The sequence below is a fragment of the Nycticebus coucang genome, chromosome 8, assembly GCF_027406575.1.
Source record: "Nycticebus coucang isolate mNycCou1 chromosome 8, mNycCou1.pri, whole genome shotgun sequence".
Taxonomy (NCBI): domain Eukaryota; kingdom Metazoa; phylum Chordata; class Mammalia; order Primates; family Lorisidae; genus Nycticebus; species Nycticebus coucang.
Window position 1 is genome coordinate 10,822,713 of NC_069787.1, and position 14,752 is coordinate 10,837,464.

The window sequence follows — 14,752 nt, forward strand, 5'->3', positions numbered from 1 at the left end:
CTTAGATGTGCTCAGAGCAGTAGCCTACAGTTGGGCAAAATCATTTAATACGCAGCCCATCTTATAACAAAATGTTGACCATCTCTTGGAATTTATTGAACGCTGTTCTTAAAGTGAAAAGCAGCATGGCTGTACAGGCACTGAAGTACAGTTTCTACGATTGCCTATTGCTTTGGCACCATAATAAAGTAAAAAAGTCGAATTGCCGTGAGTAAGACCATCTGTATTCCCATCTTCTTTGTCCATTATGGGCAGAAGATAATTAGGTCTGTGATGATTATTGTCTTAGTTTTCTATAGCTGTTGTAACAAATTGCCACAAACTTAATGGCTTAAAACAACACAAATTTATCGTCTTACAGCTCTGTGGTTGTAAGACCAACAGGAGTTTCACTGTATTAAAATCTAAAGTGTCAGCAAGGTTGCATTGCCTTCTGATGGCTCTAGGGGAGAGAGAGTCTGTTTCCTTGCCTTTCTAGTTTCTCTAGTTGCTCACATCCTCTATGTTCATAGCCAGCAGCAGCTGGTCAAGTCCTCATATGACATCACTCTGACCCCTTCTGCCTCCCTTTTCCACTTTTAAGGACCCTTGTGGTTACATTAGACCCACCCAGATAATCTGGGATAACCTCTCTATTTTCAGGTCATCTTAATTCCACCTGCAGCCTTAATTCCTCTTTGCCGTGTGCCCTAACATAAATTGGGGGCTTAGGATGTGGCTCACTCGGGAGGACATTGTTCTGTCTACTTCCATCATGCAATGGGTATGTGATTTTCTTGTTCCGGAACAGGGGTTTAGGGGGCATCGTCTGTAGGTTGCACCTCTCAGTGGCTTGCCCTTGGCCTGCCTTCCCCACAAACACCCTAGGGCTCTGTGTTGGCACTTGCTTAATCTGGAACCCCTGATGCTTCTGGGCTTGATATGCGTGTGTGAGAGTGTATGTGAGTGTGTGTGTGTGTGTCTGTCTGTCTGTACTCCATTTTAGCACCCACTTCCTTGAATATCTGGGTCAGCACAGAACTTTCCTGGACACTGCTCAGACCTGTCCTGGGGCTTGTGCTACCAGTATAGGGTGGCACCAGTGAGCTGTGCTATATGGGCTTACATTAGTCTACATGGAACAAACGAAACAGAATTTTACACCAAAAAAACAAACAATTTGTCCTGTATGATAATTAAACACAGAGACCATAAAACTACAACTAGCAGACAAGTTGATGTGTTTTGACGGCCTCCCCTGCTGATTCCCTCCTGCCCCGCTGGGGGTGGGGTGCTCAACTTTAGACCTGGCCCTTCTTCTGTACCCAAGTGTTACTACCCTCACTACAAAATGAAGACTAAAATGTGGTCCTTGAAAATTAAGGCCAAAACCGATAAAAAAGAGACAAAGGAATAGAGGTAAGTAGGCGCTTAGAGTCTGAATTAAGTTTTAGGTTTTCTTGTAGCTAAGGCAAAGTGGGAGTAGGGTAGGAATGTATTTTCCTTGCCAGCTAGCACACAGTTGCTTTGTTTTTAAGTTTCCAGTTTTTTACAGGTATTACTTATGCAGTATCTCATTTTAGTCAAAGCAGTGGTATTTGATGGTCACAGATGAGTGGTGCTGTCACAGTCTCTATCCCTCAAAGTTGTCACCTGTCACAAAACAGCTAATATTAGAAAGTGCTTTGGTGCTGGAGAAGGTAGCTGTGCCCACAATCTCACCTCAACCTGCAGGATGCTCCCTACAAGTCCTTTCTCTGGCCTCCGCTGTCCTGGTGGCTGACCTCCTGACCCACCTGTCAGCCGCTCACACCCCCTGGCTCAGGTTTCTCTCTCCAGGCCCCTTATGTACCCCTCTTTTCGGAAAGGGCAAAGAACTTGAGTTGGAGCGACACGGTAGTCATTTCGATTCAGTTGCCAGTTTCACTTCTCCGCCAGAGTGCCCAGTTTCTGTCTGGTCCTGAGTTTACAGAATTGATCACGTACCACAGTGTCGCTGTCACCTCCATGTCTGCACTGAGCACTCAGCACTCTGGAAGCTTGGATGCGTTTCTTAGAGGAACAAAATACCAGCCAGCACTTGTTATCCTTAGGACTTTCTCTCATCTGCCAGCCAAAATCACTTCTTTTACCCCTGGGATAATGTATTGTGTTTATTTTAAAATTCAGCCCAGACTTCCCGTTCTCTAAGCCTATCAGGTTGATGAGGAAGCTAAGTGGCCTGCTGGGAGCTTCTTGGAGACAGGAAGGGAATGGTGAGGTCTCCCTGGAGACAGGAAGGGGATGGTGAGGTCTCCTGGAGGGAGCCATCTCCCTGGAGACAGGAAGTGGATGGTGAGGTCTCCTGGAGGGAGCCGCCTCCCCGACGCTCCCTCGGGAATGCCCCCAGCTGTTCCCTGTCAGCACCTGTCAGTCCAGGCTCCTCCAAAGGCAGATGCCAAGACAATTAGATGGGCCAGTCTTTTATTGGGGGAACATTTATAATGGACAAAAAGGGGAGGGAGCAGGAACAGGCAGGGAGAGCCCCCAGACCACATTTGGACACCTGTGGAAGGAGAGGAGGAGGAAGGAGGCTTGGGTAGGAAGAGCCGTGGGGGACGGTGCAGCACTGAGATGACCTTGGCCAGGCCACTGGGCTGCCCCAGAGCAGAGACTGGCCGTTAGAGGACTCCTTCCTTCCTATATGTGAACCTCTCGGCCCACAAGTTTACCTTTAGGCTGTCTGGCACCATCACTCCTTGTCCTATGGCTTCTCCATCATCACTGGCCAAATCTCCATGGAAGGGGAGTCCAGGGCCTCAGGTAGACAGGCAGTGCATCAGGGCAGCAGCGCCAGCTTCCCTGGGCCTCCGCAGGTCTCCCCAGGCCACAGTAGCTCAGCTCGTCCACAGAACTGACAGCGGAATAGAAAGCGCACAGGATGCTGGCGCTGTGAGAGAGGGTTTGGGCTCCAGTTCTGCTGTTTAGTCCAGCACAACATTGTCCAGCTCATCCATCTGTGTCCTCCCTGGGTCTAGCACTGCAGGGCACCCCACCAGCCAGGCACGTCCTTGCTGTGAGGGCTGGACGCGGGCAGTGGTCCGGGCCTCAGAGGGGACAGGCTTCTCTGTGAGGAGCATTGCTGGTTTCCTCGTGTGTCCCTCCCGCATGGAATGAGACCTGGTGTCCCGGAGCCTTGGGTATACCACCACTCAGCAAGGAGAAAGAGAAGCTTCCTTCCACTCAGCTGTCAGCGGGAAGTTCCAGATGTTTCAGAGGCGGGGCTGGAAATATGGTCTCTGAGGCCGCGCAGCTCAAAGATGAGAAGAGCCTCCCGACCCCCAGGGGAGGGCTTACAGCAACAGTAATGGGGCTCTGTCACTTTCAAGTTTTTTTACTTCTTTCCACATTATGTTACATTTTCCTGATTCTTTACTTGATTCTGTTATTTTTTTATTGGATGCCAGGCATTGTGAATTTTACCTTGTCTGCTCTTATATTTGTAGTCTAAATAATCTTGATCATTTTTTTTCTGGGAAACAGTTGATTTACTTGGAAACAATTTGAATCTTTTGAGTCTTGCTTTGAAGATTTTTTGGTGGGTCCAGAACAAAGAGCAGTCTAGTGCAAATTATTCCTCACCTCTGAAGCAAAATCTTCTTGACTACTCCACTGGATACTCAGTGAATTATGAGTTTGTCCAGCTTGGCTGGTGGGAACAGACAGTGTCCAACTGTGTGTAATTGCTAGGCACTGTTACCTCTAATCGTCATTTCTCAGCCTCCAGTAATTTCCTCACACATGCTAATCAATTCCCCCCCCCCCCAAGACTCAAGAGAGGCCTTCGCACGTCTCCAGGCTTTGCTGTCTGTAAAAATCTCCTGCTTGTGTCTCTGTCCTGTGAACTCTGTACCCTGGGCTCTCAGCTGCATCACCTCAATTCAGGGAGTTGATTAAGCTCCACCTGGTTCCCCGACTCCAAGTCATAACCTGGAAACTCTCTCAAGGCAGTGGGCTGGGGCATGGAAGGCCTTGCTCACCTTGTTGGTTTCCTGTCTCTCAGTGATCAATGTCATTCATTGCCCGATAACTAGTTTCTTTAAAATTGCTATTGCACGTATTTTACAATTAAAAAATACACAAACCCTTTTCTAGAAGAAGAGAGAAAATCTGTATATCCTTCTCTTTGATATCTCCTAACATACTATGATGCAAAATTAGCAATACTTAAATACTATGATACAAAGCAAAACATTTCCTGGTGACTATGACCCCCCCCCCAAAAAAAAAACAGAACAAAAACAACAACAAAAAATAGGACTTAACTAAAAAGTTTCTGTACAGCAAAAGACATAATCAACAGAGTAAATAGATGACCTACAGAACAGGAGAAACTACACATCTGACAAAGGACTAATTCCAGAATCAGTAAGGAATTCAAACAAGTCAAGAAGAAAACAATAACCCAATTAAAAAGTAGGCAGAAGACACAACCAGATTTTTTTCCAAAGAAAATAGACAAATGGGTGGCGCCTGTAGCTCAAGGAGTAGGACGCCGGTCCCATATGCCGGAGGTGGCGGGTTCAAATCCAGCCCCGGCCAAAAAAAAAAAAAAAAAAGAAAATAGACAAATGGCCAATAAACATATGAAAATATGCTCAATATCACTAGTCATCAGGAAAATGTAAATTAAAACCACAGTGTGATACCACCTTACCTCTGTCAGAATGATCTTTAATAAAAAGACAAAAAACAATAGATGTTGGTGCAGACACAGTGAAAGAGGACTACACTGTTGGTAGGAATGTAAATTAGTACAACCTCCATGGAAAACGGTGCGAAGATTTCTCAAAGATGTAAAAGTATATCTACCATTTGATCCAGCAATCCTATTACTGGTGATCTACCCAAAGGAAAATAAGTCATTTTATAAGAAAGACACCAGCACCCAAATGTCCAATTCATAATTGCAAAGACATGGAAGCAACGTAAGTGCCCACCAATGATGACCGAATAAAGAAAATGTGGAATGAACATACCACGGAGTAGTGCTCAGCCATTAAAAAGAACGAAATAATGTCTTTTGCAGCAACTTGGATAGAACTGCTATTATTCTAAGTGAAGTAACGCAGGAACAAAAAACCAATCGTTGCATGTTCTTGCTTGTATAATAAGTGGGGGCTAAGCAATGTGGCTGCATGGTCCTACAGAGTGACTTTAATGGACACTGGAGACTCAGAGAAAGGGGGCATGGGGTGCAGGACGAAAAATTATCTATTGAATAAATGTACACTCTTCAGGTGATGGGTATATTAAAAGCGTAGAAGGCTGCACTATGCAATTCATCCGTGTAATAAAAAAAAAACCACTGTACTCCCTAAAGCTACTTAAATAAAAAAAAAGAAAAAAAGAAAATGAGAGCGGAAAGAAAACAAAGCTATTTGCTTTTATATCTATACATAAGTGTGTGTGTATATATGTATACACACACCTTTTACATAGATATATAGAACTTCTGTAAGTTGCCCACCCAAAGGACAGTAACAAACTGGTCAACCTATGGAAGTGGTCACCATAAGGAACTAGGCCTATTGTACTGATACACGCATGTGGTGCATGTCAGGTCTATGAAAATTAGGTCAACTTAAGAAAGTGGTCAATGTAGGGAGGTGGCCAACTATGGAGATTCTACTGTATAGTAAGTATAAATAATAAATATAAACACACACACATAATCATAACAAAATAAGGAGGAAATACTCATGGCAATTACAGTCCTTTCTGTTACAGCCTTTCTATAACTGGTCATCTGATCATAGGAAGTATCTATAACTATTGATAGGTCATTAAATATGAAATGTCTAATTTTGAATCAAAAAGTTAAGTTTATTATATCTTAAACAAGAATCAAAAAGTTAAGTTTATTCTATCTCAAACGGTATACAATTAATCAAGGTATGCACCTAAACTATCAACACTGTTTTGCCATCTTAATGGTTGCTTGATGCCAGCAGCAAAGAAGCCTAGGGAGTGAGTGGTGATGAAATTGAAAAAGGTAGTTTCCACAGCCTGAATATTTTTCTTTGTAAAAATGGTCCAAAGTCTGGAAGAGGGGGGTCAGTTGGTGCAAGGTCTGATGAATATGGTGATGACAGAGTACCCAAGCCCAGCTTCTGTAGTACAAACAGCGTTGTTTGTGTGACGTGGTTGAGTGTTGTCTTGAAAGAAGATTGGGCTGTCTCTATTGATCGATTTCAGCCGCCTAATCACATCATGTCATCTGGTTGGCTGCTGTAGACAACTGCTGCTTCCAGCTGACCAGGTCTCGGACCACCAGACAGCATTAGCTTTTTTTGATGAACATTCCCTTTTGGACTGCGTTTCAGTGCTTCATCTTTACTCCGCCAATGTGCCAAATGCTTGTGATTGTCAAAAAGAATCTATTTTTCTTTTTTTATTTTATTTTATTATTAAATCATAGCTATGTACATTAATGTGATCATGGGGCATCATACACTGGTTTTATAGACCATTTGACACATTTTCATCACACTGGTTAACATAGCCTTCCTGATATTTTCTTAGTTATTGTGCTAAGACATTTATATTCTACATTTAGTAAGTTTCACATGTACCCTTATAAGATGCACCGTAGGTGTAATCCCACCAATCACCCTCCCGCTGTCCATCCTCCCCACTTCGTTCCCTCCTTCTCCCCCTTCCCCCTATTCTTAGGTTATAACTAGGTTATAGCTTTCATGTGAAAGCCATAAATTAGTTTCATAGTAGGGCTGAGTACATTGGATACTTTTTCTTCCACTCTTGAGATACTTTACTAAGAAGAATATGTTCCAGCTCCATCCATGTAAACATGAAAGAGGTAAAGTCTCCATCTTTCTTTAAGGCTGCATAATATTCCGTGGTGTACATATACCACGATTTATTAATCCATTCGTGGATCGATGGGCACTTGGGCTTTTTCCATGACTTAGCAATTATGAATTGGGCTGCAAGAAACATTCTGGTACAAATATCTTTGTTATAATGTGAATTTTGGTCTTCTGGGTATATGCCTAGTAGAGGAATTATAGGATTGAACGGCAGATCTATTTTTAGATCTCTAAGTGTCGTCCAAACATCTTTCCAAAAGGAAAGTATTAATTTGCATTCCCACCAGCAGTGTAGAAGTGTTCCCTTTTTTCCACATCCATGCCAACATCTCTGGTCTTGGGATTTTGTGATATGGGCTAATCTTACTGGGGTTCGATGATATCTCAAAGTAGTTTTGATTTGCATTGCTCTGATGATTAAGGATGATGTCTGTAGGCCGTGTGCCTGTCCTCTTCAGAGAAGTTTCTCTTCAAGTCCCTTGCCCAGCCTGCGATGGGATCACTTGTTCTTTTCTTGCTTATACGTTTGAGTTCTCTGTGGATTCTGGTTATTAAACCTTTGTTGGAGATATAACCTGCAAATATCTTCTCCCATTCTGAGGGCTGTCTGCTTGCTTTACTTACTGTGTTCTTGGCTGTGCAGAAGCTTTTTAGTTTGATCAGGTCCCAGTAATGTGTTTTTGAAGCTGCTTCAATTGCCTGGGGGGTCCTCCTTATAAAATGTTTGCCCAGACTGATTTCTTCAAGAGTTTTCCCTGCACCCTCTTCTAGTATTTTTATAGTTTCTTGTCTTAAGTTTAAATCTTTAATCCAGTGAGAGGCCATCTTAGTTAATAGTGAAAGGTGTGGGTCCAGTTTCTGTCTTCTACAAGTCACCAGCCAGTTCACCCAGCACCATTTGTTAAATAGGGAATCTTTTCCCCACTGAATGTTTTTAATTGGCTTGTTAAAGATCAAATAATGGTAAGTAGCTGGGTTCATCTCTTGGTTCTCTATTCTGTTCCAGAAATCTACCTCTCAGTTTTTGTGCCAGTACCATGCTGTTTTGATCACTATCGATTTATAGTATAGTCTGAGGTCTGGTACTGTGATTCCTCCTGCTTTGTTTTTATTTCTGAGTAATGTCTTGGCTATTTGAGGTTTTTTTCTGGTTACATATAAAACAAAGTATTGACAATTAAGGTTATGGGGAGGGGGAAGCAGAAAGAGGGATGGAGGGAGGCGGGTGGGGCCTTGGTGTGTGTCACACTTTATGGGTGTAAGACATGATTGCAAGAGGGACTTTACCTAACAATTGCAATCAGTGTAACCTGGCTTATTGTACCCTCAATGAATCCCCAACAATAAAAAAAAGAAAAAAAAAAACTATGAACAAATTCCTAAGCACACTGCACATATCTTATTTTGAAGTAAAAAAACAAAACGGGAACAAATACAATAACACTGCTTCATGTGGCCCGTGGGCCGCAGTTTGAGGACACCTGGACTAAACTATGGCCCATAGGTCAAACCTGCCCATACCCTCAGATAAGAATGGTATATATATATATATATATATATATTTTTTTTTTTTTTTTTTTTTTTTTTTTTTTTTTGTAGAGACAGAGTCTCACTTTACTGCCTTCGGTAGAGTGCCATGACTCACAGCAACCTCTAGCTCTTGGGCTTCCGTGATTCTCCTGCCTCAGCCTTCCGAGCAGCTGGGACTACAGGCGCCTGCCACAATGCCCGGCTATTAAAATGGTTATTTAAAAAACACAAGGAGATAGAGAATATAGATGACCCACAAATCCTCAAATACTTACCATCTTGCCCTTTTCAGAAAAAGGTTTCTAATCCTAATATAAATAAAAATAATACATTGCAGAGTTTAAAAAAAAAAGCAAAACGAAGTATTATTTTTTCAAGATCTTTAAAGTATGACAATGGAGCTTTAATAGGGATTGCATTAAAATTGTATATTGCTTTGGGTAACATGGACATTTTAACAATGTTGATTCTTCCCAGCCATGAGCATGGTATGTTTTTCCATTTGTTAACATTTTCAGCTATTTCTTATCTTAGAGTTTCATAGTTCTCTTTATAGAGATCTTTCATGTCCTTTGTTAGATAAACTTCCAAACATTTCATCTTCTTTGGCACTACTGTGAATGAAATAAAGTTCTTAACTGTTTTTTCTGCTTGACTATTGTTGGTATATATAAAGGCTACCGATTTATGAATGTTGATTTTGTAACCTGAGATGCTGCTGTATTTCTTGATCACTTCTAAGAGTTTTGTAGTAGAATCCCTGGTGTTTTCCAGATATACAATCATATCATCTGTGAAGAGTGAAAGTTTGATCTCTTCTGACACTATATGGATACCCTTGATTGCCTTTTCTTCCGTAATTGCAATGGCTGAAACTTCCATTACAATGTTAAAGAGCAGTGGAGACAATGGGCAGCCTTGTCTGGTTCCTGATCTGAGTGGAAATGATTTCAATTTAACTCCATTCAATACGATATTGGCTGTGGGTTTGCTGTAGATGGCCTCTATCAGTTTAAGAAATGTCCCTTCTCTACCAATTTTGAAGGGATGCTGGATATTATTAAAAGCTTTTTCTGCATCAATTGAGAGAATCATATGGTCTTTGTTTTTTAATTTGTTTATATGCTGAATTATACTTATAGATTTACATATATTGAACCAGCCTTGAGACCCTGGGATAAAACCGACTTGGTCATGATATATAATTTGTTTGATGTGTTGCTGGATTCTGTTTGTTAGGATCTTGTTGAATATTTTTGCATCTGTATTCATTAGTGATATTGGTCTATAATTTTCTTTTCTTGTTGGGTCTTTTCCTGGTTTGGGGATCAGGGTGATGTTTGCTTCATAGAACGTGTTGGGTAGTCTTCCTTCTTTTTCTACATTTTGGAACAGGTTGAGTAATATTGGTACTAATTCCTCTTTAAAGATTTGGTAGAATTCTGATGTGAAGTCATCTGGTCCTGGGCTTTTATTTTTAGGGAGATTTTGTATGGTTGATGCTATTTCAGAACTTGATATGGGCCTGTTCAACATTTCCACTTGATTCTGGCTAAGTCTTGGAAGGTGACATGCTTCCAAGTTTTGGTCAATTTCCTTCAGATTTTCATATTTCTGAGAATAAAGTTTCTTGTAATATTCATTAAGGATTTTTTTTAATTTCTGAGGAGTCTGCTGTTATTTCGTCTTTGTCATTTCTGATTGATGAAATTAGAGATTTTACTCTTTTTTTCCTGTAGGTTGGACAAAGGCTTATCTATTTTATTGACGTTTTCAAAAAACCAACTTTTTGATTTATTGATCTGTTGTATAATCCTTTTGTTTTCAATTTCATTTAATTCTGCTCTAATTTTTGTTAGTTCTTTTCTTCTACTGGGTTTGGGGTTGCAATGTTCTTCCTTTTCCAGTTGCTTGAGATGTCCCATTAAGTTGTTGACTTCCTCTTTTTGTTCTCTTGAGGAATACTTGCAGTGCTATAAATTTCCCTCTTAGGACTGCCTTTGTGGTATCCCAGAGGTTCTGATAATTGGTGTCTTCATTGTCATTTTGTTCCAAAAATTTGGCAATTTCCTTCTTAATCTCATCTCTGACCCAGCTATCATTCAACATAAGGTTATTTAACTTCCATGTTTTTGTATGAGTATGCAGATTCATGTTGTTACTGAGTTCAACTTTTATTCCATGGTGGTCCGAGAAGATGCAAGGAATAATTTCTATTCCTTTAAATTTACTGAGGTTAGACTTGTGACTTAAGATGTGATTGATTTTGGAGTATGTTCCGTGGGCTGATGAGAAGTATGTGTATTCAGTTTTGTTTGGATGAAATGTTCTGTAGATGTCTGCTAAATCCAAATGTTGCATGGTTAGGTTTTTTTTTTTTTTTTGTAGAGACAGAGTCTCACTGTACCGCCCTCGGGCAGAGCGCCGTGGCGTCACACGGCTCACAGCAACCTCCAACTCCTGGGCTTACGCGATTCTCCTGCCTCAGCCTCCCGAGCAGCTGGGACCACAGGCGCCCGCCACAACGCCCGGCCATTTCTTGGTTGCAGTTTGGCCGGGGCTGGGCTTGAACCCGCCACCCTCGGCACATGGGGCTGGCGCCCTACTCACTGAGCCACAGGCGCCGCCCGCATGGTTAGGTTTAAACCTAAAATTTCTTTGCTCAGCTTCGTACTGGAGGATCTATCCAACACTGCCAATGGAGTGTTGAAATCTCCAACTATTATGGAGCTGGAGGAAATCAAGTTGCTCGTGTCTGTTAGAGTTTCTCTTATAAATTGAGGCACAAAGAATCTGTTCACCTTTATGTCCTAACAGCAAAGAAAGGCAAGCTTTCAGATGATTTCTCATTTAATTCATGTGAAACCCATCTATCCTGCTTCTTTCCCTTGCCAATTTGTTTCAGCTGGTCCAATATTGTTGGAATAGTAAAATCAACTATTGTTGCTGCTAATTCACACATAGGTTGGGATAAATTTGCTTCCACTACAGCTTTCAGAAAGCAGGCAGGAAGAGAGATTGGTTTTAGTCCTTAACAGAAAACTATGAATTAATACTTTTTCTATTATTTTAGTATAAAGACTGACCATCCTTCTGCTTCCTCCAAGACCGCTGCTCTGTCTATCCTGGTGCCCTTTGCTGTTCCCTGTGTGCACTCTGATGGGCTCCTGTCCATCCATGCCTTGGTCATTCTTAAATATTTTGAATATCACCCTGTGAATATTTTGAATATCACCCTGTGTCAGTTTTCTATTGCTACATGACAAATTACCACAAACTCAGTGGCTCAACGGTCCTCTATTAGTTCACAGTTTCTGTGGGCTAGAGGTGTGAGCGCAGCAGAACTGGGTCTCTGCTCAGGGTCTCACAAAGCCAACATCAAGTTGCTGGCTGGGGCTTCATGCTCTTCTGGAGTGCAGGTCCTCCTCCAAGCTCATTCACACGGGGGCAGAACTCAGCTCCTTGTGTCTGTGGGACTGAGGCTCTGTTTTCTTGCTGGCTGTCAGCTGGAGCTGCTCTAGCTCCCAAAGGCCACCCTCACGTCCCAGCCAGGTGGGCATCTCACAACATGGCTCACTTCTCCACAGCCAGCCAGAGAGGGACAGCACCTTATATAACATAACCCAGTTGAAGGAGTGACACATCTCACAACATGGCTCACTTCTCCACAGCCAGCCAGAGAGGGACAGCACCTTATATGACATAACCCAGTTGAAGGAGTGACACCCCGTGTTTTCAGGTCCTGCCCATGTGCAAGGGGAGGAGACCCTTCACAGCCTGTCCATGAGGGGGTGGGAGTTTGGGGGCTGTCTTAGAATTCTGTCTAGCAGAAACCCACCTACCTCTCAGCACTGAGTTTATAGATGTGTGTGTGTGTGTATTCGTAGTACAGCACCTTCCATGTTGTTGGTCTTTTATATATATTCTTAAATCTCTTTCTCCATCTTGTTCATGATACGTGAGGGCAAAGTATCCCACCTTGAGGACCTCTCTTGAATAACCTCTCTGTGTCTCTGGCACCAGCCCATGACAGGCCCAGGACCCGTGTTCTCCTGTGAGTGGCAGGAAGGGGGTTGGGGAGCAGCTGGAGAGCCGCTGGCTCACCCAGTGCCAGCTTTGCCTCCTCTCTCCGGCCCGGCCTGTGGTTGCTACCACCGCAGCTAACAAATGAGCTGTCTATGCCACCTCCCAGACCTCTCTGGAGGATGCTGGAAGTGATGCTCCAGAGGGGAAGGGAGGTGCCAGGTACCTGCCTAGTTAGCCAGTGACCTCTCTGTGCACAGACTGGCACCCCTCATCCTGTGCTTTCCCTCAGAGGGGCCCAGACCTGAAAAGGCAGTTTAGAAGGTGCCTTCCAGGTTGAGGTGCCTTCTAGACGTCAGGGCTCCAGTTGTGAACTCTTCAGCAAGGATAGCATTGCACTGGAGCAGAGGGAGGGAAGAACACAGGGCTAGTGTGTGGAATGAGGCTCCTGAGGGACCAGGGCCAGGGGAGGTCTGTCCCCACACCCTCGCCCTACCCTTCCCTCATCCCGGTCCTACACCCACCCCGTCGTGATGACAGCTGCTCTTCTCCCTGCTCCTGGGAGCAGGTTTCAGTGAAAGGGCACTGACGCAAGACGCAGGATACCTACACCCCACCGTGTCAAGTACGGTGTTACGTGTAAGAGGCATGTCAGTGACCACCCCTGGGAGTCAGGTTTCCTCACCCTCAAACCAGTGGGCTGAAGCCCAGGAGCTCTGGGGTCTCTGTCAGCATTTATATTTGGAGGTGCCCCAACCCTAAATTTATATTTGGAGGTGCCCCAACCCTAAGGGCCTCATTTCACTTTATCCTGGTGTCTTGCTCTTCCCTTTTCCTGCAGGCCTGGAGCTGTGGGGACGGGGTGTCTCCAGTGCCTCTCCGTGGGCTATAACAAAGCCAGATCTCATACCACAAACGTTTGCTGAATAGCGTCATGCCTGGGACCCCTGGCTGTATTTTTAGGATTTGGTCCTGGATTTCTAACCAGACCATGAGCTTCCTGAGGTTACAGTTTGGGGTGTGTCCCACCCCAGAGCCCAGGCCTGACTGAGAAAGGATCCAGCGGGGGACTGGAAGTGAACACTTCTTATGCACTGCCAACTCAAACAACACACAGAGAGCTCAGGCCTGTAGCTTAGAAAACACAGAGGTCTGCATTCTTCCTGGGAGATCCTGATTTAATTGGCCTGTGGTTGGGTCTGGGAGATGACATTGTTTGGAAGCTCCCCCACATGACTGAGCTGGGTGGAGACCCCCTGAGCTCAAGAGGCATCTGAGAGCAATTCCGCCTCTGCCCTCCTGTGCTTCCTGCCCTTCCCACCTGTGCTGCTGCTGCAGGACAGAGGAGCAGGGTGCACAAAAACAGCACAGAGACTCTCACTTTTACTGGTAATTGGAGTGTGACTCCCATTTACTCAGGTGAATTCATTCTCTATGTGATTCTCTTTTAGTAAAACCTTCCCAACAACCTTGTGAGATCAATGTCATGATGGCCAGTTCAGAAATGAAGGATTTGAAGCTCAAGGAGGTGATTTGACCTCACAAGGTCACGCAGCTGGCTAATCGGTGGCTGAGCTGGGATTGGAACCCATGACTGTCTGACCTGAAAGTCCCTGCTGTGTCCAAACTGGAAAGCTCAAGATGAATGGCTATTTAGGTAGTTTCTAGGAAATATGCGACTGGGGCTACTTTAACAACCAGCCAGGATGGGGTAAGGCTTCTGCTTTTCTGCTTTGGCTGCGCCCCACACCTAGAGTATCAGGTTGTGTTCCCTTATGGCAAAGACTCTCCCTCCTTGATGAAACTTTAATCAGACTCCTCTGAACTCTCTTTCCAACTAAGCCTTGACATTTGGGCTTCAGTATTGACTCTGCCTTGCCCAGAATGAATAAAGAAAGTGTAGTGGACATCCATGGTGGAATACTATTCTGCCTTTAAAAAGAAGGAAATCCTGTCATTTATAGCAGCACGGATGAACCTGGGAGACATTATGCCAAGTGAAATAAGCCAGGGACAGAAAGACAAACACTGCCTGATCCGACCTGTGTGCAGGATCTAGAAAAGGTGAACTCAGGGAAATAGAATGGAGGCCACTTCTCTACTTCCCCAGGGGTTGGGGTGGAGGGGTCATTGGGAAGGGGAGATGTTGGTCAACAGATGCAAAATTTCAATTAGACAGAAGGAATAAGTTTTAATGATCTGTTGTCCCAAATGGTGAGTATAATTAGTAATAATTTATTGCATATTTTTACAGTTGCTAAAAGAGTAGATTTTGAATAATCTCACTATAAAAAATTACAAATAGGTGAGGTGATGGATATGTTAATTAGCTTGCTATAAATATGTCACAG